Source organism: Ambystoma mexicanum, chromosome 10 (genome assembly GCF_040938575.1).
Source record: "Ambystoma mexicanum isolate Mex_15411 chromosome 10, UKY_AmexF1_1, whole genome shotgun sequence".
Classification (NCBI taxonomy): Eukaryota; Metazoa; Chordata; class Amphibia; order Caudata; family Ambystomatidae; genus Ambystoma; species Ambystoma mexicanum.
This window is the reverse complement of record NC_090932.1, coordinates 974,631,023-974,658,163: the sequence shown is the minus strand read 5'-3', so window position 1 is coordinate 974,658,163 and position 27,141 is coordinate 974,631,023.

The following is a 27,141-nucleotide window of genomic DNA, read 5'->3' as shown; positions in this document are numbered from 1 at the left end:
TACCCGATTGACTCTTGGACCTTGAACTAAAGGGAATCATCACGGGAGTGCTGCATACCACAAGGGCGTTTCCTTGACGCCAAGTTTGAGATATTACATGGCCTGTGGTAGCGGCCATGTAGTGATGGTTAAGTTGCTAAACCCATAGGAAGAGTACTTTTTGGGCGGCTTATAACTTTGCTCCCTCTGGACGAATCCTCACCAAAGTTTCCATTAAAAAAGTATATGGCCCACTCTGAATTTTCTTGCAATGTTTGGTGAGGTTTGGTCAAGGTAGGTGTCAAAATTATAGAGGGGTCCCAAAATGTCTTTTCTTCCCATAGACATAATGGGGAAAAACTTTGCTCACGCCTACAGCCAAGACCTCTGGACGGATTTTGACAAAATTTGTGGCAGGAGTGGTGGCTTGGTCCCAAAAACATGCTTTTGATAATTTGGTGTAAATCTGTCCAGTATTTTTTTTTTAAATGACCAAAATGTAAGACAAAAAAGTTTGTGATATCTATGTCTGCTCCACGGACACACTTCCCTGTTCGCTTCGCGGACAAGACACCGATTGGCTAATCAGCTTGCATCATGTCCGCGGACACACGTGTTCGCTGATTGGTTGGTGTGAAGTATGAGGTGCGTCACATTTTTGGAAACACTCGCCATCTTGGATTCGCCGACATCGGCCGGTGTCCGCGCACATCGCAGTGAAAACATATTAAAAAACACAAAATTGCACTTGTCAAACTTATCAAATAATCTCTGGGGAGTTGAGGGGTGATGAGGATGGGATGCAATATGGCTGCAAGAAGCAAAGAAATGGGTGTTTTTCACTATGAAAGTCCGCAAACAGTTCAGACGTTCGCAGACAGTCCTGTGAAAGTTTGCGGACACCTCTGCATTACTGGTTTGGTGAAAAGCAGTTCTTGGGTGGCTTATAACTTTGGTGCCACTTAATGGAACTGCATGTAACATTGCAATTATATTCCTGACCTGATCCCGAATGAGCTTGCAAAGTTCGGTGGGTTTCTGTCAAGAGGGGGCAAAATTAGAGGGGGGTCCCAAAATAATGTAAGGCTTATAAATGAGGTGCCATTTGATGAATTGACACTTAATTTGACAAACTGATAATACATACAGATATAAATGTTTTTGCGAAGTTTGGTGGGATTTTTTCAAGAGGGGGCAAAATTAGAGGGAGGTCCCAAAATAATGTAAAGGCTTATAAATGAGGTGCCATTTGACAAAGCTGCACTTAATTTGACAAGCTAATAATACATACAGATATGAATGTTTTTGCGAAGTTTGGTGGGATTTTGTCAAGAGGGTGCAGAATTAGGGAGGGGGTCCCAAAATATTGTAAAGGCTTATAAATGTGGTGCCATTTGCCAAATCTAAACAAAGGTTTGCAAAATGATTATAGATCTAGATATAAATGTTTTCGTAAAGTCTGAATCGATTTTTATCAAGTGGGGGCTAGGTTATATGATGATTGTATGTGCTTACATGTGACACTTTTAAAAAAATAAAACATGGGTTGATTTCCAGCAAACATGTGTAAGGAGCATTGGCAAGGACCTACAAGCATGGTTTTGCAAATGTGCCAGTGTTTTATTATTTGACAAGTGTCATAATGTAGCTACAAAAAATAGCGATATACCTTTAGTGACTGAGGGGTAGCCTGTGGCCATGGGCAGTGGCCAGATTTTCCAGGTCATGGAATAAGATCATGATCCGGAAAATCTGACTACTGGCCATGACCAAAAGGGACAAAACATAGGATTAAAGTGGCCATGTCCACCTGGGACTGTCTTTGTGGTAAAGGTATTCGAAATTAGGTTAGATCTGAAAGGCAAGAAAAATGTGCTTGTGGTAATATGGTCATAGGGTTCTCTTTTTGCCTTCTGCAGGCTGCCATGGAAAGTGAAGAGGGGCCCTGAATGGAATCCCACCTTCCCTTTCCATGGGTGCAGTGCATGCAGCAGTTTATATACATCCAGCACCAATCTCAAGAAACTGAAACTGATACAAAATAAAGCCCTTTGGGCTGCCCTTGGAATTCGAAAAACTGACCATACCTCCAAAACTAGAAGAGAGCACCATTGGCTACCTATCAAAGCCAGAGTCATATTCAAAACTCTGTGCATTACTTTCAAATGCCTCCATGAAATAACACCCATTTACCTAAACCACATAATGACCCAAAAAACATTCACCAGATCCCTAAGATCTAATAACCATTCACTATTGGCAATACCCTGCTATAAAAATACTAGAGCCAGGGGCGCTAGTTTCCAATATTTAGCCCCTAAACACTGGGACTCTCTCCTGCTCACTATCAAAAACTAGGAATCTTTTAATAAGTTCAAATAACTGGTGAAAATGTGGCTATTTAGCCAATACTAATAATAACTAGCCACCAAAACATTTGTAAATAGGCCCACATATATGTATATAAATCTGCATTGTTAATTACTGTAATCACATGTTCTTACTTTATTCCATGTATTTCTTGCCAATGTAATTGGGCCACATTGGCTCCATTAATGTATGCATTTTTCAAGCTCTCTGTAACTTTGCAGTGAAACCTAAGGGTCTGGGCGAGTAACAAATGCAATAAAATAAAAATAAACAAACGATATTGGCACACTTGAATTGGGTGCATTTTGAGATAGGAAGCCAATGGAAGCCAAACAATGATGCCAACATGATCTCTATAAACAATGGGAAGAAGGAATCTGCCGACTGAATTTTGGAGTCAGTACAAGCATCACATTTGGATAGATTGGAGACAGATGGAGATTGTTGCCTTAGTCAAGCAATGAGGAGATTATGGCAAATACTCTTACAAGAGTGGATAGCTACTGGATAGCTGGATTAAGCTACTCCAGAATAGGGCGGCAAGACTTTTCCTTGGCCTTAAGCCAAGGGACCACATCTCTCCTGCCCCAAAAAGTCTTCATTGGCTCAAGGGTGATGCACTGATTACATTCAAATCCCTCTGCATCATCCACCAGGCTGGCTGGGCCAGGGACCACACTATCTTCAACTGTATATCACTAAATACTCTCCCTTTAAACCACTAAGTTTGTCTGGCTCCAATTCTTTGTGTGCTAAACGTTTTGCTAAACAGAGAGTAGGTGGTCCGTCATTTTCCTCAGCTGGCTCCCTTCTTTGGAACAGCCTCCACCTGCCTCTGTGCCTTGAGCAGGATTTTGTTAAATTCTGGAAGCTCCTCAAGACTTTCTGTTTTACCTCCTCCTTCCCTTCTTCTCTTCAATGCTAATCCCACAGTTGCTGTGATTGGTGTCTTGGGCCCTTATGATTCCATGGAGCCCCTGACATCCCACACCCAAACGACTCAGCTCCTGTCTACTGTCAGAACTTGCCTTGGCACTCGGGCGACCCTGGATGTTCGTACATACTCTTAACGTGGCTCTGGCAGTGTAGGACTTGACAACCCATGCACGTCATCTGTGGCTCACCCCAGAGGTCCAGATTCCCCAGCACTTACACCCTCTGCTCTCTTCCTTGCTGCACTTGCACATTCTGAATACTCACAAGGCATAGTAGGTACGTCCCTCCTTCCTTTTCCCTCTACTGCTCTTATTAATTATTGTGTTTTGCAATGTATTTCACTCCCTGTTCCCTCCATTCGCCCTGTGGGCGCTTTCAAATTGTATTTTACTTGCTGCATAAGTGCCCAACAAGCAAACAATAAATAAAATAAATAAATGTAGGGATATGTTGTAAGAAGAAGAACCTAGTTTCATAGCTGAATTGTTCTTTAATTTATAGGATTTGGTCAATGATAAAGTCCTGGCCTTTAACAGTTTTGCCTGAAGTGGGACAAATGAAATGTGCTGGAGGCCAGAGTGTTTCACAATAGAGCTGTAGGCCTTTTTTTGAATATCTTGAAGTACAGTTTTTGAAGGGTTTATTTTCAGCCCTTAGAGTCCAGACGCAGGAGTACAAAGGTTCTGGGTAGAAGGCAACAAAGGATTCTTGAAGAATGTTAGATATTTCCTGCCACTATCATTTTCACCACAACTTTGCTATCCTATGCACTCTTTTACTAAACACCAGAAGGCTTTTCACTGTGTCAGGCACACACAATATTCTTATAGTACTGGAAATTATGAATTGTACAGACTGCACACAAAAAAAAAACCAGGCACAATAACTGCCACCCCACTATTACACCATTGTGCGCTTATGCTTTTTTTATTCATTCACCAGAGAGAAAGAGTGCACATGTCGAATATCAAACTATCTAAAAAAAAAGGTACAGTGGTGAGCATAAAAAACATTCGAAGTAACATTGTCAAACACACGAGAAAAAGAGACAGAAACCCACTTAGTATTAGTTCAATAATGCTCTTAGACACCCCAGCTAGTACTTTGGTTATGAAAGAAAAGGTGTTATAGAAATTGCTTCAATTCTCATTTACTTCACCTGCTCTTAGCTAATGCTCGGTTAGTTGCCCCTATATTAGCTGTTTGTAGCCCCAAAGTCACCCCCCTTTCAGTTCCTAATGTTACATTAGTACCCATGTTAGTAATCCAATGTTACACTACACAGCACATGTGATGCACACATTCTATAGCATCTAGCCCTTCCTATATGTCATGTGTCTAGTGTATCTTGTGCACCCGGAGCAGGATCGGCATGTCATAACATGCATATAAACATTAACTCCCAAAAAACAGGTGATGTTTGCAAGAGGAAATAGGTAGAGGCAGACAAATAGTTTTACTTAAGCTATCATATGACTCACAGCAGAAGTAGCAGTGATTAGTACTCCATTGACAGATTGATAGATTCAAGTGTTGTAGAAGCTTGCAGTCAATAAGTATGCAAATATGGGTACCTGTCTCTCTCTAACTTGCGCAGCACCACCTCTGGTTCTGGAAGCAACTCAAGACCTTCCTTTACAGTTCTGCTTTCTCTCTCCCACTCCCTTGCTGATGCACCTGACTGCTCTGTGCACTGGGCATTTGGTCACCCTCTGAACTCAGGCCCAGTCTCCTGCATGCCCAGTTGCCCTCGCACTGCCTCTGGGCTCCACAGCACTTACGGGTCTATATCGGCAACCCTACAGTCCCTTCTCTTTGCACTTATGAGCGACCCGCTGGCTGCACTTGTGAATTAACTGCACTTCCCCCTTCTTCTCCCCCTGGAACTTCTCCCCTTCCCTCTTCCGCACATTTGTGCAATTCTAATGACATAAGGCTTAGTAAGATTGTTATTTTTGACCTCCCTTTGTTTCTCCCTCCTTGTCTTTTCACGCCTAGAAAAACTAGTGTACAGGCACATTGTAAATGCTGCATCATATCATATCATATCATGGGTAGCTAAGAGCTTGGTAAGTCCTCAATAAAGTGTGTCTACTGGGTGCTAAAATCAGAGAAGACCAATGACAGTGCCAATGATTGAAACTGAAGCAAGGACCAAAGCAGTCAACAGTAACCAACTGAATACATATTAAGACACAAGCTCTGTTACAGCAAATTATGTCAGTAGGATAGTGTGGAGTTGGTCCTGCAAACCCACATATTTAACTGTGAACAATATGTCTCCCTCCCAACAATCATGGGGACATAGTTAATGCTAGGGCTGCCTGCCCTTTCACCTGAGTTGCCCTGGACTCATCCTGTTAGATGACATTTCAGTTACCCTTCCAGACAAAGGTCTTCATTACAAATCTGGCAGCAAGTAAACACAGAGGCAGCCATTGCATTATTGCCTGTTTTCACTATCCCCCCAATTATGTGTACAGACCAATAGGTGGTTTCACTGCCAGCGTACTTACCATCGGACATACATACATGGACATACTTTACTACCACCAGCGAAAACACTGCTGGAGGGGTTGACAAAAAACACTAGGCCGTATTACCAACTGGTTAAGAGTATTAAAAGCATCAAAAGAAGAAGCAAATAATACATCCAAAACGTGCTTGAAATTAACTCTACAGAAACATTGGAGGCAAATTAGCACAGAGGCAAACAATAGGCATAAAAAAGTTATCCAATCGAAACACTTGTCCACACAATACAGCTCATAGCGGCATGGCAAATCTTAAAATCCAGAAGTACCCGCTCTTTTGAGTTCCTTAGTCACAACAACAGCAGATTGGCCTAGCCCACTGGAGGAAAGGTAAAGCTCATGGTCAGGGGTGGACTGGGAACCAAAAGAGAGCCTGGGAGTAATTTTCAAAGAAGCCCCACATTCCACATTTTCACCAAGCCCAACCCTTTTCCTATAGGAACATTTGGAAATGCAACACAAAAGTGTCCCAGAGTGCCAAGGCCTGCCGGGAAATGTCCAGAGTTTCCAATAGGCCAGTCCAGCCCTGTGGCAGCTGCAGCAGATGCCCATACCAAGGGTCAGACCTTGGCCCTGGGCCATTGCTGATTGACTGGCTATATCGTTGTATCCCCTGGGTATGGAGAACCCCCAACATCTGGTCATCATGATGTAGGAAAACATACAGAGGGGCAAAAACATCTGAAAAGACAACTCCCCACTCTGAATTTGGTATCAATGTTGCATCTTTGCACCACTAGAACATACTATAACACATGGCCTGATGCATAAATATCTGCTGACAACATGTTATGAAGGACACGCTTCACTTTTGTGCACAACAACACTACATATTTTCGCAGAACAATGACTGCATGATTTACTATTTTAAGACTAATTAACTATTCGTGATTATATCAGACTATCAAGATGCCCCCGCTCCAAACCACCGTCCCAACAACCCCACAACCCCAAACATCCCAAGCTAACCACAACTCCCCAATGTCCTCCCAAACGAAGTAGCCTATTTTATAGTGTTTTTACCTCATGCAGGTGGTGTTTGGGTTCTTATGTTGGCTTCTTATTACCAGTGGTGGCAGTTGCCCTCCTTATACTGTGGGATATATTGACCACTCAAAGGCATTGCCTCACATCACCAAGCTGCATTTGCGCAAGAAACAGCAACCTGGCTGCGCTGACACCTGTGTACACCAGGAAGTCAAAACTGCGTTTTGGCAGCAACAAAAGATGGTTGCACCATCCTGCCTCGCACAATTCAGGCAAGATGGAACAAGGGGATACACTGAAAAAGTATGCCAGTGTGTTCTGAGACATATAAATATGGAATCAAGCGGAAAGGCAGCACTGCTCCGTTTTGCTGCAAAAGCCAAAAATCCCCTTCAAAGTGAAACATTTTCACCCTTTAAAAAATGCTGCTTTGAAGCTAATTCTATCTGTTCATTTTGAAACCACTGTGATTAAAAAGGTCCTGTCATGCCCCGTATATTTCATTGTGCTTCACCAAAACCAGGCATAATTCCTGAGTGACAGGCTCAGTCAAACCATCTCCAAACGAAATCAATAAGCAACATCCCTTTCACTCACACGGGAACACACGTTTATTTATTTCCAAAAGTATCCAGGCTCAGCAGTTCAAAGAGACTTTAACTTTCAGAGCCAGTTCAAGTTTAAATGTATTTATGCTTTAGATAAACCTCCTGCATTCAAGGAATGACTACAGCTGCAAAGACAGTATGGGCATCTGAGGGAGCTGCCAAACTGAATTTAAAGAAAGAAATGCTAGCAGTTTTAACACATGTGGAAAAATGGGCTTTGCTGACTGAAGATAAAAATGGCCTGTTTAAAAATAAATTGTTAATGAAAGCCTGCTTACTTAGCAATGTAAACGGATTATGTGAGTGGTGATAATACACACATAGGATATCCTCTTTCATGGTTTTGTTTTAATGTAGGACCCAAAGTAAGAAATGAAAGAGTTTAAAACACATGGGCTGGATTTGCAAGCTCTCAGAAAAAACAGTAATTCCAGTTGCCAGCCGTGAAACTTCCCCAAGGAAGGGGGACACGCCATACACTTCCAGGACATGAAAGTGCAAATTGCCAGCTTGAAAAGCTTTTAATGGGCCAGGACAAAGAAAGTTCACACGCTCATCAGATATTCATCTGTGCTCCAGGCTGGGACAATAGATGTCCTGGGACACTGACCTGTGAAGTGTGAATTGGCAATGAAACCTGCAATTAAACTGGAAACCCCACTTTGCCTTAAGGAAATGACAGTTGGCAGCAGTTGAAGTTAAAAAAAAAGAAAATGACCCAACAAAGGAACTGACTTTTGGTTCCAAAGCCTATTTTATAAAGAAACTTTAAAGACGTTTATTTCTGCAGAAAGAATTAGCAAACATTTAAAAAATTTGCAGTTTCAAAACTAATTTCATGGGGTTTCTTTTAAAACTTGGTAGAACGCATTGCTGCATGGGGAACAGAAGTTATGAAATATGACAGATTACCAGAAAAGCATCCATGTTGCTAATGTAACATTTTGTACAAACACCCGTAGGGATAATTCACCTCTGTGTACAAAAGTATTGAATTTTAGGCCAAATCTTTCATGTGTAAAATTACCAAAATGTATCAGAAGGGGCGAAACAAGGTCCCACAGAATTGAGGATTGGACTGGTATGTGCTGCACATAATATGTAACCTGTGTATATAATTTAATAAGAGATTGCAATTGTATAAATGTATGTTTTTCACGAAATCAGATTTTCAGTAAAGTAAATCTGGGAGTTTCTGGACATTGTAAAACTCACCTCATAAACCTAACATAATTCCCTTGGAAATCCAACCAGCTGAGAGTGAGGTGGAGACTAGCACCCCTGTCCAATCCCTTTGTTAGGGGTGTGTTTAGTGAAGCCTGCCCCAATCATATACTTGGATGATGTCACTACGCATTATAAATAAGGATCCCTGACAAGACTCCAGGACACACGCTCTTCCTGATTTCCTGTGCTGCATTCCTGTTCCTGTTTCATCTTCCAGAAACATCTTCCAGACTCCAGATCCCAACTACAAGGCCGAAACATTGCTGACCCTACTCCAGGGTCCACTGCAAAACCCCAAGCATTGCTGACCATGTTCCAGCAAGGTCTCACATTTTGAAAATCACTAAAATTCCTATTAACAAGGGGAAAACAGTGGTACCTTTGACATCCTGATCCAGCTTGGCTTTTTGCCAATAAATGCATGCTGCTGCCATCCTGCTACCCTGATGACCTAAATTATCCAGTAACCAGAATTGCCAGTCCAGAAGTGCTACCTGGTAACCAGTCCCTGCACAGTTGAGCCTGTCCCGCTGATTTGTCCGGCTGTCCTTTGTTAGACCAGATCTGTGTGGTGACCAGAACACTGACTGTCCCAAAATCCTAAACTAAAGTGGACTGTGAGTATCAATCGGAACCATAGAAAACCATAGTATACCTTGCCTTGTCCTTAGTTCCCCTCTCTAAGTCATCCTATCCTCATCCTGATACCTTGTTCAAACTGTCACAATCATTATTGCCACCCTGCCATTGATTTCTAGAGCTAGCACCATCAGTTTAGTAGTTTGTCTTGTAAATCCTAAACTATTAATCCTATTTTCAGTGATCGGACTGATTCCTCCAAGACGGGCGCTGGGGTTGAATTTGTGAATCAACTCGGAGCTTACTGTGTCCCTCTTGGGTGGTCTGGCCTGAATGCTCTAGTGTAGAGTAAAACTGTTCTTGTCAAATCTGATTTATTTTCCTTTTGCACCGCTTCACTTTACTCAAAACGCACCTTTCTAGATCTTGCATAACTCATCCAATTTACCAACTAGAGACCTAATTTCACTTCCATATTGTACCTAAGATCTATAGCTACACCTGCATTGCGATTTACAATATTTCTACTGCTTTTATTAAAAACCGTATGGGTAATTTCAGACGGGAATTGCAAAGTTTGCTAAATTTCCAACGGGTCATTTGATGCAATCTGTTTTAAACCTGCCACTCAATTTCGACTGTATGCTCTTGGTTATCCATTGCCTCTGATTGTTAGTACTTGTACATTGTTGCTGTAGTAAGAAATAATATTTGTTTCAAGGTTTTTACAAACATTAATTAATTCATGCATCCATTTCCGAGTGTCATTTTTAGCATTGCCAGGGTTTAAAATCTGTTTTCTCTATTGTTTGGGGAGGGAAAGTCAGAATTCAATTTGGTTTTCCATTTGTCATTCCTGATTACCTGCTGCTTCTGTTTATCCACGTAGATTTGATTATTTGTGGATTGAGGGAACATTGCAGGGGGAATTTCTAACTCAAGTGCTATCTTGCCTAAAATCAAAAAGTTCTCCTATTTCCTAGTGTTTTGTAGATGTGCCAATAGAAGGTTAAACTAGTGCATTGCTTACATTTCTATTGTTATTATAACCCCATTGGTGATTGCTGCCCCACAAACTATATGATTTATTTTGATTTTACAATAAATAAATAAATACATATTACATTCTAACAACCAGCCTGGTTCATGGTCCATTGTGACCTGGGGTATTTCTAAAGGGGGTGTGATATGAGTAGTGTACTATCTCAATATTGAATATAACATAAAAACATAAGCATTTCAATTGCGCGCTGCAGACTAGGCCGGGACCAAGGTGTGTGTTGCCTGACTGAATTCCTTAACAATACACTTTTTCACCATTTGCCGCACTGATGTATCATCAGCTATATAATGACATAGCCAAGAAATGTGCCCGATAGACCCCCTGGACACTTCAAGGACACCATTGCACATTGGTTGCAAGTAGGTGACTGGACATTTCAAAGTGTCCTTCAGCCTTCCATGGCTCTTTTTTTGACATTTGGATTCTCTCATATGATATCCAGTGGGGAATAGGAATCACCGTTTGATGCGAAGGGAAGGTAGGGAGGGAGGCAAGGAGAGTGGGAGGAAGGAGGGGAGGGAGAAAGGAAGGAAGGAAGGAAGGAAGGAAGGAAGGAAGGAAGGAAGGAAGGAAGGAAGGAAGGAAGGAAGGAAGGAAGGAAGGAAGGAAGGAAGGAAGGAAGGAAGGAAGGAAGGAAGGAAGGAAGGAAGGAAGGAAGGAAGGAAGGAAGGAAGGAAGGAAGGAAGGAAGGAAGGAAGGGAGGGAGGGAGGGAGGGGGGAGGGAAGGCAGGAAGAAAAGAAAGAAAGAAAGAAAGAAAGAAAGAAAGAAAGAAAGAAAGAAAGAAAGAAAGAAAGAAAGAAAGAAGGGGGTGGTGGTTCATGTGGTTTAATGTGTTGGGTTTACTTGTCATCAGTTCAATTATGTGCATCCATTTTATAACCAGTAATTATTTCTGAATTTTCACTTGTATTCTTGCCATTAGTCTTTTTTTTTTGTTTTACATGTAAACGTAAGGTTTCCATCTTGTTTACTAGATCATCACAGGGCATCATGGGATATGATATGATATTATATGATAAGGCATTTATAACGTGCCTATACACAAGTGTTTCAAGGCATGATGAGGCAAGGGAGGGGGAACAGAGGGAAGACAGACAACGATCCTACTAGGCCAGGTGTCATTCAGATCTCGCAAGTGCATGGGCAGGGGGAAGGGCAAAAGTGCAGAGGGCAAGGGGGAGGGGACAGTGCGTACATGGGATTATAGAATAAATAACAGTAGTAAAGTACGGCCAGCAGGTGGCAAGTGCAAGTTGCAGGGCCGGTCTTTGCATCAGGCAGGGCAGGGAGCCGCCTGAAGTGCCAGGCTTGGGGGGTGGGCGCCAGTCTGACATCATCAACACCATGTCATTTAAATCATTGTAAAAAAGTACATACGGTACACAAAAAACAAAGTGAAACCTTTTAAATCATCAGACTCTCCAATTCCTGCAGTCAGCAGCAGTGCATTCAAAGCCAGGCCCCTCTGGGGTCTTTGCAAGCCCTTGCGGCCAGGCCTTAAATGCAACATGTGCTGCTTATCAGTTCCCGGGCTGAAACTTGGGTGATCACACATGCCTCCTCCTCAGCGCATGTCCTGTACAGAGTTGGGGTTGATTGTTTGGGCTGGTAGATACAGACGGTGCTTGAGTGGTTCGTATCTTGGGTACATGCAACTCTTCGTGCCAGCGTGGGACACACGGTCTGGATGCAAAGAGGTGATGTGCCTGTGTTTGCATTATTGTAGCTCTGCACCTTGCTCTGTGAGGCCAGTGCTGTGCAGGTGGGTGTGGGGCTGTGGTGCAACGACTGTGAAGTACGAGCATAACACAGTAATATAAGAGTCGTTCATATGATAGGCTGTATGTATTATTATTGCAATTCAGGAATGCAAAGGCGTTCATTTGTCACTGTAATGGAACACTACAAAGCCCCTTCATTATATGAGTAACCGCCTTTAATGTACATTTTACTCACATACTAAGCAATACAGAAATACCCTACTTTTAAAATGATGGTTGCCACTTTAACACAGACATGAAAAGCTGTTTCTTTGCTGTGCTCTGGGTGTAGCACAAGCACAGCAATTTATATACATCAAGTATTTAATTTCCAAAATTATAAGTGTAAAATAAAAACCTAAAATATCTTATTTTTAATATTAATATTGTTCCACCATTATAAACACTATAGAGTAAAGACCACTCGGAATGTAGTATTACACTGTAATACCACAAAGTAAGGTTGGGGTTGCGGACCACAGAAGCATCAATCTATATATAATAGAAGTCCACCATTTATGTTTCCCCTTGCCATCCATGGTGTCACTGAAACAATGCAACCAACTTGAAAATTGACTGCAGGCTAAATGGGCCATGCAGAAAACTGATACAGCACCCACATATGCTTATATATTTTGCGGGTCATCCCCGCTTCCAAGCACTCTGCAATTTGTCACAAAGGTGCTCCCAGGCTTTGCTTCAACGTAATTCTGGTGTTTGCTAAAGGACTGCACAGGGCACACACAGACACAAACCTGCACCCATCATTGTTTTGAAACCGGTCACACTGAGGCGCACAGAGGCACTGGAGAAGCACCAGATCAGACACAAATGAGAGGGAGGGGATAATGGGGGGGGGCAGGCACTGGTTGGACCACCAACCCATGTCACCCTCCCCAACCGCCCACCTCGAGTGAATCAAGCAGAGCCCAGGAAAATACCTAATATCAGCTTCAGTGATACAGATCTGACACCTGGAATCTTAAGCAAAACACATCAAACCCCACGGCTTCTCCCCTTATCTTAGTCAATCATTTCAGACTTCAGCGATCCCCCTCGTCCGTTCATCTTGTATGATGAGGCAAATAGAGCCGTAGACGGACAGAACAGGACACAGACAATAAATGGTGCTGGCTGCTGCACAGTTAACAAATGCCGGGTGATTACTAATGTAAAATGTTTCATTGTTAGCACATGCATTCGTATGCATACATTTTTAGGCAAATGAAAGAGGAGGGGTGTTCGTACTTGCATGTCAGGGGAGTGATTCGAAGGATAGGGGCAGGGGACTGTTGATTCTCACAGCAGTGCTTAAGTGTGTGGTTTCTCTCTTTTCAGATGTGAAGGAGAGAGTTAACTGATTGTAACATTGAAGCTGCACTAGAATAGTCTCATTAGAATGTGTAAAGAAGTTAGATGCCCCACATAAGTAAGTTTTCCCCTCCCCCATAGTTTCTGAAGTTAGCACCTCTCCCAACATTTTGGGGGGGTGGCAACCATGCTACCTGCCTGGGGTGCAATCGTGTCTAAGACCGGCCCTGAGTGCAAGGGTAAAGAGTAAGTGCAGGCATCGGGTGTCAAGTGCTGGTGGTGGGACTATAGGGATACAGAAAACAGTCCCCAAGTGTGGTGGTTGCCAGGAGGGCAGTGCCAGTGTGAAACTGGCGGAGGAGGGGACCTGGGCCCGAGATCAGAGGGTGGCCAGGCAAACCAGTGCAATTTCAGTATCAGCCAGCAAATCAGCAAGGGAGAAGAGGAGAAAAAGCAGAAGCAAAGAGAACAATTTGGAGGTGCTTCCGGCACCGGAGATGGTTCTCCATCACTAAATAGTAAGTGCTTTTCTGTTATTCCGATCCTGTCCCATCTGAGTTGAGAGTTTCAGGACACGGCATAGTGAGTTGGATTGTTTTCTTCAATGTGGCAGCAATCATGGCTCCTTGACTTGCTTCTATTGTAACGTTGGGCCCTCCTTAAGAATGGGGTTCCCAGGAGCAGTTCCAGGTGAACAATGAGGGACCAGGCATCACATCCTCCTCAGTGGCATCATGGAATAGACGGTAATGGGCCAAGATTCTTTGGTATACCTGTGTGTACACCAGTGGAATCCAAACTTTTCAATGCCCCCCGTTTAACAGAACTAGTGTTTCGTCCACCCAAATGCCACCGCAACAGTTTATGTGTTCTATTTCTATTGGTCACTGTAAATCTTCATTAGAGAACCATGTCCCTTCCCCACAGACATCCCTCACTTTGAATGCTACTGGTGTGGACAGAGTTCTGGAGACAGTTCCAGGAAAATACGATCCCGTGTGCCTGAGCAGCAGTTCTGAAAGCAGAAATAGACAACGGACTTGCTGGGAATTTGCCGCTTATCACTGAGCATGTGCCTTGCCCTAATAGACAGAGGGACAATAGGACATTCCACCCCACAACATCCAAAGCAAGGAAGTCTGGTAATCAATGTACAATACTGTACATAGTTGCAAGATTGTGGTTGACCAGTAACAGTGTGTCCCAAAAAAAGGGACTGGTCTTAGAATTGCTGGTGTGCCAAGAGGGTCTGTGTGCGAATGAGAAATGCGTGCGCGTATCCACAACTGTAACTTAATGTTCATTAACAAATGTTCAAAGTTATCTTTGCAATCTGAACACATTTAATGTACACTTGGACGTAGTAGACGCAAGTACAGAATAACTGGGGTGAACACTAAATACATTTTATTTTTTCCTGTCTGACATGGCATACATCTACCCAGAGGAAGTTTATGCCATGTCAGATCGCCAATATTGTTTGTTGCAGACCATATACGTGCAAATCAGGTATAACTTGCTCCTCTATTATGACATCAGCAAGTCACATGGTATTTCTTTTCAAATAGTTTGCGTTTGGAAGTTCCAACAAGTAATTGGCACACATCACGAGAGGCATTATTTACATAAAAAACACTTGTAATATGTCACGAGTTGTTTATTTTTATAGTCTGTATTTTTTGCATGTTGCATAATTAACTGCATCAAATCGATCACATCCATCAGTTGTTGCCAAAAGACAATCCTTCTTGTGTTGTGATGCAGCCCAACGACAATGGATGTCTGTAAATGGTGACAAATGAAAATTGGCAGAGTTAACAACGTCACAGTTTGTCCTTTCGAAAGCCTGCAAGTGAATATGGCTTGTTGCCAGTTGTGTAGGAGTGCGTGCCTCTGTTGGCTGTTTGTACATCCTCCCGGCATGGCAGGTGCACTCCTGTGGCAAAGACTGTTTGTCAGCGGGCTCTGCTATGCCCTAAAGGAAGAAGGCAGCGAACAGCTGTGTATTCTTTTTAATGCAACAAGACCTTATGCCCTGATCACTGTGCTGAACAGAAATAGCACATCAAAGACTGGTGGGATGAAAGCTGAGCAGTGTTTCATTTTGGAAAAGGAGTGGATTAACTCTATGGAGCCAACTATCTCATCCAATCACAAGCGTCCTTTTTGCTGTGCAATCGTTCCAGCCACGTTTCATAGCATCAGACAGAGAATGGTAGCCAAGTCAAACACGGTGTGAGAAGTGGTGATACTTCCTGGACAAGCACCAGATCAAACCATGCATGCACGTCTCTGGCAGAACACGGCTTCATCAAAGATGTATGGTAGCTCCTTTAAGGCACAGTTTCTTCTAAAAGTTTCTTCTAAAAGTCTTTGAATGTTTTGTTTCATGAACACATTCTATCACATGTGCAGACCGTAATAATTAGTACATTATGTAGTCATTTTGAAAAAGAAGTACAAATATTGTTCCTTAATTCTATGGTCTTTCAGTCTATGTAAGAGGTTGTTGTGAAAGGACATATACACACATCACTGGATGAATTCAGGGAGGTCACATCTTTGTAATATCCATGTTATTTTTGAGTTTGCCCCAGCAAACCTTCACTGAATCCTTCTTGATCTATATTGAATGTAAAGTAAGCCAATTGACCCACATGCCACAGCACCACCCAGTAGCCATTGCTGGAAGTTCACCTCCAGGTCAGAGTCATATGAGCAATGCATTGTGGGTATGCATATTATCCCAAATGCAAGTCTTTTGCTCTCGAAAGTGCAATTGTACAAATAGCTTAATCAACCCAAAACAGGCATTTCTCAAGGCTGCAGACAGCTGCATACCTAGTGTCACCCTTATTGGGGATTGTCAGTTCAGCATGTTCTGATAGCCTTGTGATTGGATACATGTGCAGCATATACCAGCAAAGTTATGGTGGATGTAAAAAGTCTTCTGAAAAAAACAAAAACATTCCAATACTGATAGGGACAAACCTGTTACTCTTGCCCCATTTGCTGTTATACATTAGATGTGTACAAAACTGCTGACAAAGAACAGTCTCATCAAGAACAAAATGGTAGCACTCTGTGGTCCTTGTCTCATGTTCTGTGCGTAACCTTGCCTGGAATATGGAGCATGGAACATAGAAGACTAGGGGAAAAATACTAATGGAACATCAGTTGATGAGAGTGCTGTTCCTGACCCAGTGGGCTATCACTGGATTTTAATACATTTCATTTCATTCAATGTGCCTTTTCAGTGGTGGCGAGGATGGATCATCCTGAATGGCAGCCCACTGAGTGCCACGCTGCATTTCCCGACATTTCAGATGACAGCTGATCAAGCGGATGCAAGTTTGAAGCAGCACAAGCAGTAACACTGTTTTGAACCAACAGAAAGGAAAGTAAAAGTGGATCGGTCACCCTACCTAGATGACGGCTGCGAGTCTGAGTGCCCCGAACATCAAAGTAGGTGAGCCACCCTGCTGTGGACATTAAAGTAAGTCAGCCACGCTGCGCCGTCCATTAAGCCTCTTAATTCCCATGGCTTCCATCATACAGGAACACCGTGAAACCCTAAATATGTGGCTCCACATGACCGCAGCGTGCGTGCCTGCAGCACAAGCCAACTGCGCAAGCCAGCATCGGAGTGCTCAGAGGTGCAAGACTTCCCCTAAGGAACTCTCAGCGACGTACTTCAAGGTACGAGTAAAGGACCTGCATACACCTCATTGCATGCCCCCATTCTGTTGCCACTGGCTACTGGACGCATTTTATGTTAATTGCATTGGATTTATGCTCCGTTTTCAAAGCAGTGCAAGGCAACTTTATTGCAATTTACCGGATGCATTTTAGGTTAATTTCAGAAGACCTACGCTCTGTTTCAGAAGAAGTGCAAGGCCACTTCACCACATGGAACATAGCTGGTGTTGCACAGTTAACTTTGATTCACATGCAAGAAAACAAAAATCCTGGTAATCTCACTGGCACAAAGGTAGTATAGTGCATCCATCAGAAGTAAAGTGCAAACCCAATGTATATAACATCCCTGCCTTCCATCGGAAGCTGCAATCACAGTTAACCATGCAAGGAATACCACCACAAAACGATCTCCTGGACAATAAGGACAAACCAATAGTGCCCTGAGTATTTGCAGCACATGTTCTGAATTTTGCCAGTGAATGGATTTTTTTTTTACTCATACATTGTCTATGCAACTATGGGCAGGAACAAATTGAAAATCGTCCTCCTCTGTCCGATGAGGAATCATCGGGGTTAACATAATATGAAAAATATATTAAAATGTTAGATAAACATTACAAATAATCTGTGAGCATTATTCTTGAGAGATACCACTTTGGTAAATGGAAACAAGAAGCTGTAGAGAGAGAGCGGAGCAGTTTATTACGGCCCTAAGAGACTGAGCCACTTCATGTGAGTTTGTGAGTTTGGCAGTAATCTTGACGAGAGACTACAGGATCAATTTATGTTAGAATGTAACAATGGCAAATTGAGGGAAGCACTTTGGTCAAAAAGCAATCCACCCATAGAAGATGTCCTTAGAGTTGCCAAAGAAATTGAACACACCAACAATTGTGTGAAGGAGCTAGAAAGAAGAGTTGAAAATGAAACAAAGAAAGAGGAGATTCCACAAATACCAGAGGTTTTGGCAGTTCAATAAAATAATGTGACCAGAAGGAAGGTGGGTGTTAAAAGAGCGAATATAACAGAGAAGAGAGGAACTAGATTTAAAGAGAGGAGAGGTGGAATACATTGACCTACTCAACGGCATTGCCCCCAAATCACTAAACTGCACTTGCACAAGAAACATCAACCTGGCAGCACTGGCTCCTGTGCCCCCCAGGACCTCAAAACTGCATGTTGGCAGCAACAAAAAATAAATGGCTGCATCATCCTGCCTACCACACTTCAGGCTAAATGGAACAAGCGGACACACTGAAAAAGTTTGCCAGTGTGTTCTGAAACCCATATATGGAATTAAGTGAACAGGCAGCACTGCTTAGCTGCAAAACCCAAAATCCCCTTCAAAATGAAACATTTTCACCTTTTCAAAATGCTGTTTTATGCTAATTCCATCTGTTCATTTGGAAACCACTGTGAGTAAAAAGGCCCTGTCATGCCAGGATGTTTCACTGTGCTTCACCAAAACCAGGCATAATTCTTGAATGACAGGAATAGTCTAACCAGCTCTCAGAGAAATCAAGAAGCAACTTCATTTTCACTTGAACGGGAACATGCGTTTATACTTTCCAAATGTATACAGGCACAGCAGTTCAAGGAGAGTTCTTACTCTCTGAGCCAGGTCGAGTACACATATATCTATACTTTAGATAAGACTACTGCTTCAAGGAAATGACTACAGATGCAAAGACAGTGTGGGCAATCTGAGGCAGCTACCAAACCAAATTTAAAGAAAGAAATGCTAGCAGTTTTAACACATGTGGAAAAACGGGCTTTACTGATTGAAGAAACACTTGGCCTGTTTAAAAATACATTGTTGAATAAAAGCCTGCTTATTTAGCAATATAAAGGGATTATATTAGTGGTGATAATACACACATAGGTTATCTTCTTTCGCAGGTTAGCTTTAATTCCGGACCTAAAATAAGAAATTAAAGAGTTTAAAACACATGGGCTGGTCTTGCAAGCTCTTAGAAAAACCAGTAATTCCAGTTGCCAGCCATGAAACATCCCCAAGGGGAAGAGGACTATCATAATAACTCTCAGCAGATACTGGCAACCCCATGATAATTATGGGGTTGAACACACTTTTGTCTCTGCTGGGACCCAAACAATGGAAGTCCTAGGACAAAAACCTGTCAAGTGTAAGGGGCAATACAACGTTCAATTAAGATGGGAAACCCCCCTTGCCTTGAATGAAATGACAGTTGATTGCAGTTGGAGGAAGAAAAAATACAAAAACAGTCTAGGAACAAAGAGACTGCTTTTTGGTTACAAAGACTATATTATAAAGAAACTTTAAATACTTTTTGTCTCTGCAGCAAGAATTAGCAAACATATAAAAAGTTTGCAATTTCAAATCTAATTCTATGGGCTTTCTTTTAAAACTTGGTAGAACTCATTGCTGCATGGGGAACAGAAGTTACAAAATATGACAGATTTCAAGGAAAGTATTAATGTTGCAAACATAAAATTGTGTACATACATCCCTGGGGACAATTCGCATCTGTGTATAACATTGTGGAATTTTAGGCCAAATCTTTCACGTTTACAATTACCAAAATGTATCAGAAAGGAGAAACAAGGTCGCACAGACCTGAGGATTGGACTGATCTGTGCTCCATATAATATGTAACCTGTGGGTATAATTTGCCAAGAGATTGCAATTGAAGAAATGTATGTTTCTGGCAAAATCGGATTTTCAGTAAAGTAAATGTGGGAGTTTTCTGGACATTGTAAAACTCACCTCACAAACCTGACATCATTCCCTTCGAAATCCAACCAACTGAGAGCAAGGTGGAGACTAGCACCCTTGTCCTATCCCTTTGCTAGGGGTGTGTTTAGTTAAGCCTGCCCCAGGCATATACTTGGATGATGTCACTAGGCACTTCCTGATTTTCCTGCGCCAGCATCCTGTACCTGTCATCTATCCAGACTCTAGATCCCAGTTACAAGGCCAAGCATTGCTGATCCTTCTCCAGCAAGGCCTACATTATAAACCCACTAATCTCCTATAAACAAGGAGAAAACTGTGGTACTTTTGGCATCCTGATCCAGATTGGCTTGCCACCACTTACTGCATGCTGCTGCCATCCTGCTACCATGATGCCCTATCGTATCCCGTGACCAGAAATGCTACCCGGTAACCAGTCCATGCCCAGCTGATCCTGTCCCGTTGATTTTTTCTGGCTGTCCTTTGTTAGACCAGATCTGTGAGGTGACCAGAGCGCTGACTGTCCAAAATCCAAAACCTAAAAGTGGACTGTGAGTATCAATAGGAACCATAGAAAACCATAGCATATCTTGCCTTGCTTTGTTCTATCTCAGTCTCTAAGCTATTCTATTCTGACCCTGATATCTTGTTAAAATTGTCAGCATTATCTGTGAAACCCTGCCTTTGATTCCTAGTGTCAGCGCCGATTTTCCCTTCATTTTTGTTTCGAACCTAAGCCATTAGCGATTTTAGCACCAACCGGAGCAGAATGTTTATGTTTGAGGCGGACTCTGTTTCAGCATTTTTGCATTGCTTTCTCACTGGAAACCTTTAGAGGTGTGGCTTGACACGCTGGGCACACTGCTGTGGGTCCTTTCCTCAAACACTGTGCCGCTCCCATGCGGATTCCTGGAGGCAGCGGTGGGGGGCTTTGCACTGTACCAGCATCCCACAGTTTTGTCTGTTTTGGCCCTGATCTTGCTGTGTGTTGTGGTTCTGCTGGGGCCAGGGCTTGGGGGCCATGGTCAGCTCACTGTGCACAGCTCACTGTGCAGGTCACTGTGCGGGTCCCTGAGGTGAGATTGCCCGTTGACTGCATGAGACTGGGACTACATGGTGAGTTCTCTGTCTCTGATGCAACTGTTTGCACTGGACTCTTTTGAGCTTGCTATTTGACCACACGCCTGAGGAGCCCACCACTGCCATGTTTTAATGTGCCTTAAAGAGCAAATAAAAACTTTGAGCTTACTGTGGCTGTGTATTGATTAACTTACAGCCGGGAGACGGTGTGATATATCCCTGATCCCGGCTGTTCTCACAGCCCACCACAACGCGCTCTACTTAATCGAATTAGCTGTCTAATTACAGCCATGGGTACTTTGCTCCATTGCTTGCTCCTGGTTGCTGCTCATTACCTGTAGTGCCTCTAAAGAGCTATTCTACCTACTAGCATAAGGCCTTGTTGTATCCAGTGTTACATTTTCAAAAGTGATTATGGCGGCACATAGTTGATTAGCCATGTGATAGTTTGTTTGCTGTTTGCCCCTTTGTGAGTAACGTTGGCACTCTGGGGCAATTAACAAGCTAGTCTTTTAACAGCACCTCCTTCACCATCAAACCCTATTAAGCGCCTGCTGTTAAGAATATAAAACTAGAGGGCAACTCAGCTTGAACCCTTGCGTGTCTGACACATGCCGCCTTCAAAGAAAGGCCAACAATCTGCCTATAATCTGCGAAAGCGTATTAATAAGGCTGTGGCCAGTTCAAAAAGTGACACAATGAGCAAATCCAAATAAAAAAAAGAAATAGGAGCCCCTCACCACTGGAGCAATAACCAACTATGTTCCAACTACTGAGCAAGTGGGAAAAGACTCTTTACAGATGAAACAGAACCAGCTACTGCCAACAATATTTTCCCCCAGGATGTTTCCAACTATGGTCACATAGATAACAACTCACTTCTTGAGTTATGTCTTTCAGTGCAGAGATCAATGATCCCGGTGTCTATGAATCTACCAGGGACACTTCCCCAAGGTACGAACGTTGGACATCCTCACTCCCCAAGGAAGCACTCAAGCAGATTATTGGCATCTCCTAACTTAGCTATACATCAGGAACCATCTGCTGTTAGTATTTGCAATGAGGTCAACAATATGTTATTGCCCGATCCTACAGCTTTGGCCGAGTTACAATCATCTATGGCTTCCCCACAATTTGCCTTAAAAATACTTCTAAAAATGTGCGGCTGGATTCTTGAGAACACTTTAAGATCTGGGCCTGTGGACCAAATAAACGTCAACATTAGTGCTGGGGATGCTATAATCCCGATTCTTGCAGATGGTGGACCTACAAAGCTTGTGTCAGTTCCTGAGCCAAATTCCTCAGTGGCTAATAATTCAGATGTCTTTTTTTCTCGCAAGAAACGTAGACGTGCAAGAAGGGTGGCAATGCGCAAGAAGCCCTGCGTAGTTGCCTCCCCCTGGCCACCAACTGCAGCTACAGGGATTCTCTCTAAGAAGGCCAAAAAGAAAGCTATGAAGGCCAAAATATGTAAAGCCAATGGCCAAGGAATGTTAACTAGCTGGCTTATTCCGGATGAATGAGTTTCCAAGTTATGTATAGGAGTCACTTGATTTGGGGTCCCCCCAACTAAAGAATGACCTGGACAAGATCTTGTCGAATCCCAATAAAAACCTAGCAGCTGTTCCCCTGGCTACAGATATAATAACTACCTCAGCTACAGCAGAGACCAACTCAACTGATCTGTATTATTCAGAACCTGGATCAACAAAGTGAACACAATTGGCTTACTAGATCTGAACTCATGACCAGACTACATTCTGTGCCCCAGTTACGTGTTCTTAGATCTGAAGACTTTGATTTACACGTGCCAAATTCCAATGTGTCTGCTAACCACTGTGAGTTTTTATCCACCGCCCAAATGATGCAAAGCTATTAGTAGAGCCTACGCGTGGTGGATGTAGAGATTGATGCTGATCCCGAACTGGAAGATCTGAGCTGGCCTAAAATAGACAGCAAAGGGTCTATCGAAACTGCTGCAGCTTCTCCTTTATCCATGGGCGATATCAAGCTTGCTGATATCCAGAGGGTGCTGCACTGGCTTGCATAATCACTTCTTCTGGCTATAAATAAACAGTGAGATTACACCATAACATCATGGAATTGTCGTGGCTTTACACATTTGCTATCCCCAGATGAGTCTTTCCCTTTTCTAACTGAGCATTCTTGTATATGTCTTCAAGAGACCTGGCCAATCTCCCCTGTTATTCTCAACGGGTATCTGATATACCAGTCTCCTGCCAAAAAAAGGATTAAGGGGACGACCCTTTGGGGGGCTAATTGTGGGACTCAGGCAGTCCATCCATCAACTCTAGCCAAATGAAACCAAACAAGAGGACAACATCATTGCTTTAAATTGGTTGGATCCTTTGAAGACGCTATTGAAAAAATACTCATCACCATCTATAATCCTCCTGGTGCCCACACCAGCGAGGCCATTCAGGAGGCTCTTCACGACCTTCTTATTCATTGGTCTATGACACTAGGGAACAAATCTGTTATTATCACCAGCGACTTCAACTGCCGCATGAAATATGTGGCGAGAACTACCATTAATCCCCGATTAAAATTGGTAAGCGAGATTCTCAATTTCTCAATTTCACCCTCCCTGGGCATGCCCCGCAGGCAGCCCTCCACCCTGACCATGCCCCACAGGCAGCCCTGTGCTTGCCACATAGGCAGCCCTTCACCCCTGGGCATGCCCCACAGGTAGCCCATCCACCCTGACCATGCCCTGCAGGCAGCCCTTCACCCTGTCTGTGTCACATACATCCATGGCGTATCACAGTTGCACACATGTCAAACACATACGGACGCACAGACGCACATGTACACCGTGCACGTACATGAATGTGGTAACCAGCATCCATGTGTCACACCCCAACCATGGCATAGTACATACACAGAAATGCTAACATCTGTGCATCTCCACATGCATTTGTGCATCATGCTTTGGAACACATACACCATTAATGTGCATCACACATGACTGGACTCACATGCGGCAGGCTCATGTCCCTGCACATACACATCCATACATGGGCCTTTCCAGACAAATGTCCATGCTGCACACTCCTAGCACACCTCAACATGCGCTGCGTCCAATCAGTACACATGGACACTTACCGCTCGACTCCGGATGGGTCTGCCTCTCAAGGACTTGGAGGTGAAGCACTGGGCGTGTGCGTTCCAGGACCCTCATCTGGTTGTTGGTAAGGCGGACCCGGAACCCCTCTGCATCCACTGCGTCCAAGAGGCGCTGGGCCTTCCTGAGGGTCCTGGACCTGAAGTCCTCCCAGTGCTTATTCACATGTGGTAGGTCGCGGGTTGCCACCCGCTCCGCGTTGATGGCAACCACGATGTCCTTCCAGATCCTTCTCTCTCCATCCTTGTCGGCACATGTTCTTCCGAAGAGAGAATTATAATGCACCAGGAATTGCTTCACCAGGACGCCAACCTCTCCTCTGCCTCTCTGGCTGGGTGTTGCCAGTGGTCTCAGATGCTGTTTCCCCCGACATGGCAACCCCGAGGCAGGTGTGGGTGGGCAACTGAGCAGTGGTGCGGGGCTTGGAACGATGGAACTGCAGTCGGGATTCCTTCTGTTCCAGCAGGGGCGGTCACAGCAACTGGACCCCTGTAGATGGCTTACTTGCAGGCACTAAATAGCAGGGCATGTGGCCAGCATGCAGACAGGCAGCAGCAGATGGCTGGTGGGAGTCGCCTCGTGGCTCTGGGGGGCAGGAAAATGACCTTCTGAGCAGGAGCGTGGTCTTCATGTGTTGTTGCGTGGCCAGCTTGATAGGGAGAGATTTCTCATGTGAAAAAACAGCATGTCAGTGTGTAATTCGAGGAAAGGGCCTTAGCGGGTAAACGCGTTTTGACTTAACACGTGCGGGCGTTTCCCTCGGTACGGGTGCATAGTGATTCAGCATGTGAAAAAACTGCATGTCCGTGTGTTAATGCATGTAATTCGAGGAAAGGGCCTAAGCACGTAAGTGATGTGACGCATGCGGGCGTTTCCCTCGTCACGGGTTAAAGGTGAGCAGGACCAGCAGTTCACTGTACGTGCTTTTCGTGGAGATGGACGCGTGTGTTGCTACTTCTGGTTGTTTCACACGCCATCACTACTTCACAGCAGATCAAGGACGTATCTCTTCTTTTGGTGGGGGTATTGGCTAAGCGTGTTTTTCCTTACCACGCTAGTCAGACGGTGAGTCCCGCACACTGTTTTTCCTACTGCGCGTCCCCCTGTGCATCGCGTACCCGTTTTTGAGGTTAGAGTAGCCTGTGTGTTATTTGTGTCCCTAGGTGCCACCACGTGCTGTGGGAGGTTAATTCCACACACGTGGGCTACAGGGGGTTGCGTGCATGGTTTTAACGCAGTTTTGAGGTTCCTGAGCATTGCGTGACCCATCACTTCATCATCAGGGTCACATACAGCCTTGCAGGTGCACAGGGGTGCTGTTAACATCTAGTACCCCACCCCCTTCACCCCAATTGCCCAGGACAATTGTCATGTATACCCCCCATTGGCACTACTTCTAAATGTGTGTCGCACTACTACATCTGTGCCATGAGTGGGAGGCCACCAAAGGTGAAGGGCGCCTCAGCTGGGCATGGCAGGCATGGTCAGGGACGTGGCCAGGGTAACCAGGGAGTAGGGGGACTCCAGGGTGTCCAGGGTGGCTACAGAGGGGGAAGAGGCAGGTGTGTGCCACTTGGGCAGGATGTTCTGCCATGTGGCGGTGGAGTCATGCCACCACCCCCTGTGGTTCTGGGAGATGCAGCTCTTGCATCTGGTACTGGCGCCCATGTGACCCGGCAGTCCATTTCATCTACTGCCACGGGCCCAAGGGTAGTGGTAGCAGCAGGTACAGCTGTGGCCACCACCACCCAGGCTGAGGGTCGGCCAGCACATGTTGCGTTGACACCTGAAGAGTCCTAGGATGATTTCCAGGAGGTCAGGAGGCACGTGGTAAGTGCACACAGGGCTGCCCTGACCGAGACACATGGCCCTGGGGCAGTATTGTCATCTGCTGCCCCGAGCAGCTGGGTATTGGCAAGTGCATGGGCAGATGCAGCCGACACCACCCCGGCTGTGAGTCTACCATTCAGGACAGTCCCGGTCAATGACCTTGGCACAGCGGATGTTGCTGCGCAGGGTCCACTCAAGGGCACCCAGCAGCCACTGACGCAAGTCAGGGCTTCCGTCCTAGTTCTACCTGCCACTCCCTCGGTACAAACCACCAGTGCCACTGCCCCTACTGATCAGGGCGGCATTTGCCAGTCAGGGTCTGGATCACTGCCCAAGAGGAGGAAGGTTGCACCTGCACAAGAGGCTTTGACTTCAGACACGGCTTTGGCCTCCGGCACGTTGATGAAGAAGCCTTTCGGCAAGCAGGAAATGGACTTCCTTGTGGGCTACATGTCGGAACACGAATGTGATATGCTAGTGGGCCCTAATCATCACACTACAGCTGCCCAGCGTTGGGACCACTGGAAGCGTGTTGCGGAGAGTGGTAGTGCATTCAGACATGAGGTTTGCACAGCTCAGGAGTACAAGAAGTGTTGGGATGACCTCCGATGCTATGCTAAACTAAAGTGTGCATCCAATTATGCCATGACTGGGGTGAATGGCGGTGGGTCACCACCTCAGGAAGAAGAATTCACTCCGCACGAGTTGATCACTGCGGAGTTCATACCGGCACAATTGGTCGAAGGAGTGGGAGAGATGCTGGATTTTGATGCCCTGTCCAGTGAGTGGTGTTGCGTGTTTGTCCAGCCCCTGTGTGGTTTCCTTGTGCGATGTGTTGTGCTTGACTGCCAATACATGCTATGTGTACATGGTTCTCATGTGCAAGTCATGCAATGCTTCACTGATGCCTGCCTGCTGTGCAGCATGCTGGACATGAAGTGCAGACGGGGACTGTCCTCATTACCGCACTTGCACCCTACTCACATGCTAGCCCCTCTGGTCCATGTTGCAGATTACTGGCCCTTCTGCATGTTGCCTGGGGTGTCTTTCCACTGAGCACTCGGACTATTTCATCGCATGACGGACGTGAATGTGTGTTCTTCCTGCATGCGAGTACTCCATGTAGGCATGCTCCATTGCACTGGTGGGTAACATGTTGGACTACTGCAATGGCCTGTTCAACGCTCCTGTGTACATTCACACTTGCCCCTGCCAACCTGCCAGACACATACTGTGGGGTACATCCTATGTCCTCAATACAGGGTGTCTCACTCAGATTGTGCAGATGGCAGATGTTCTGCAGAGACATGAGTGCACAT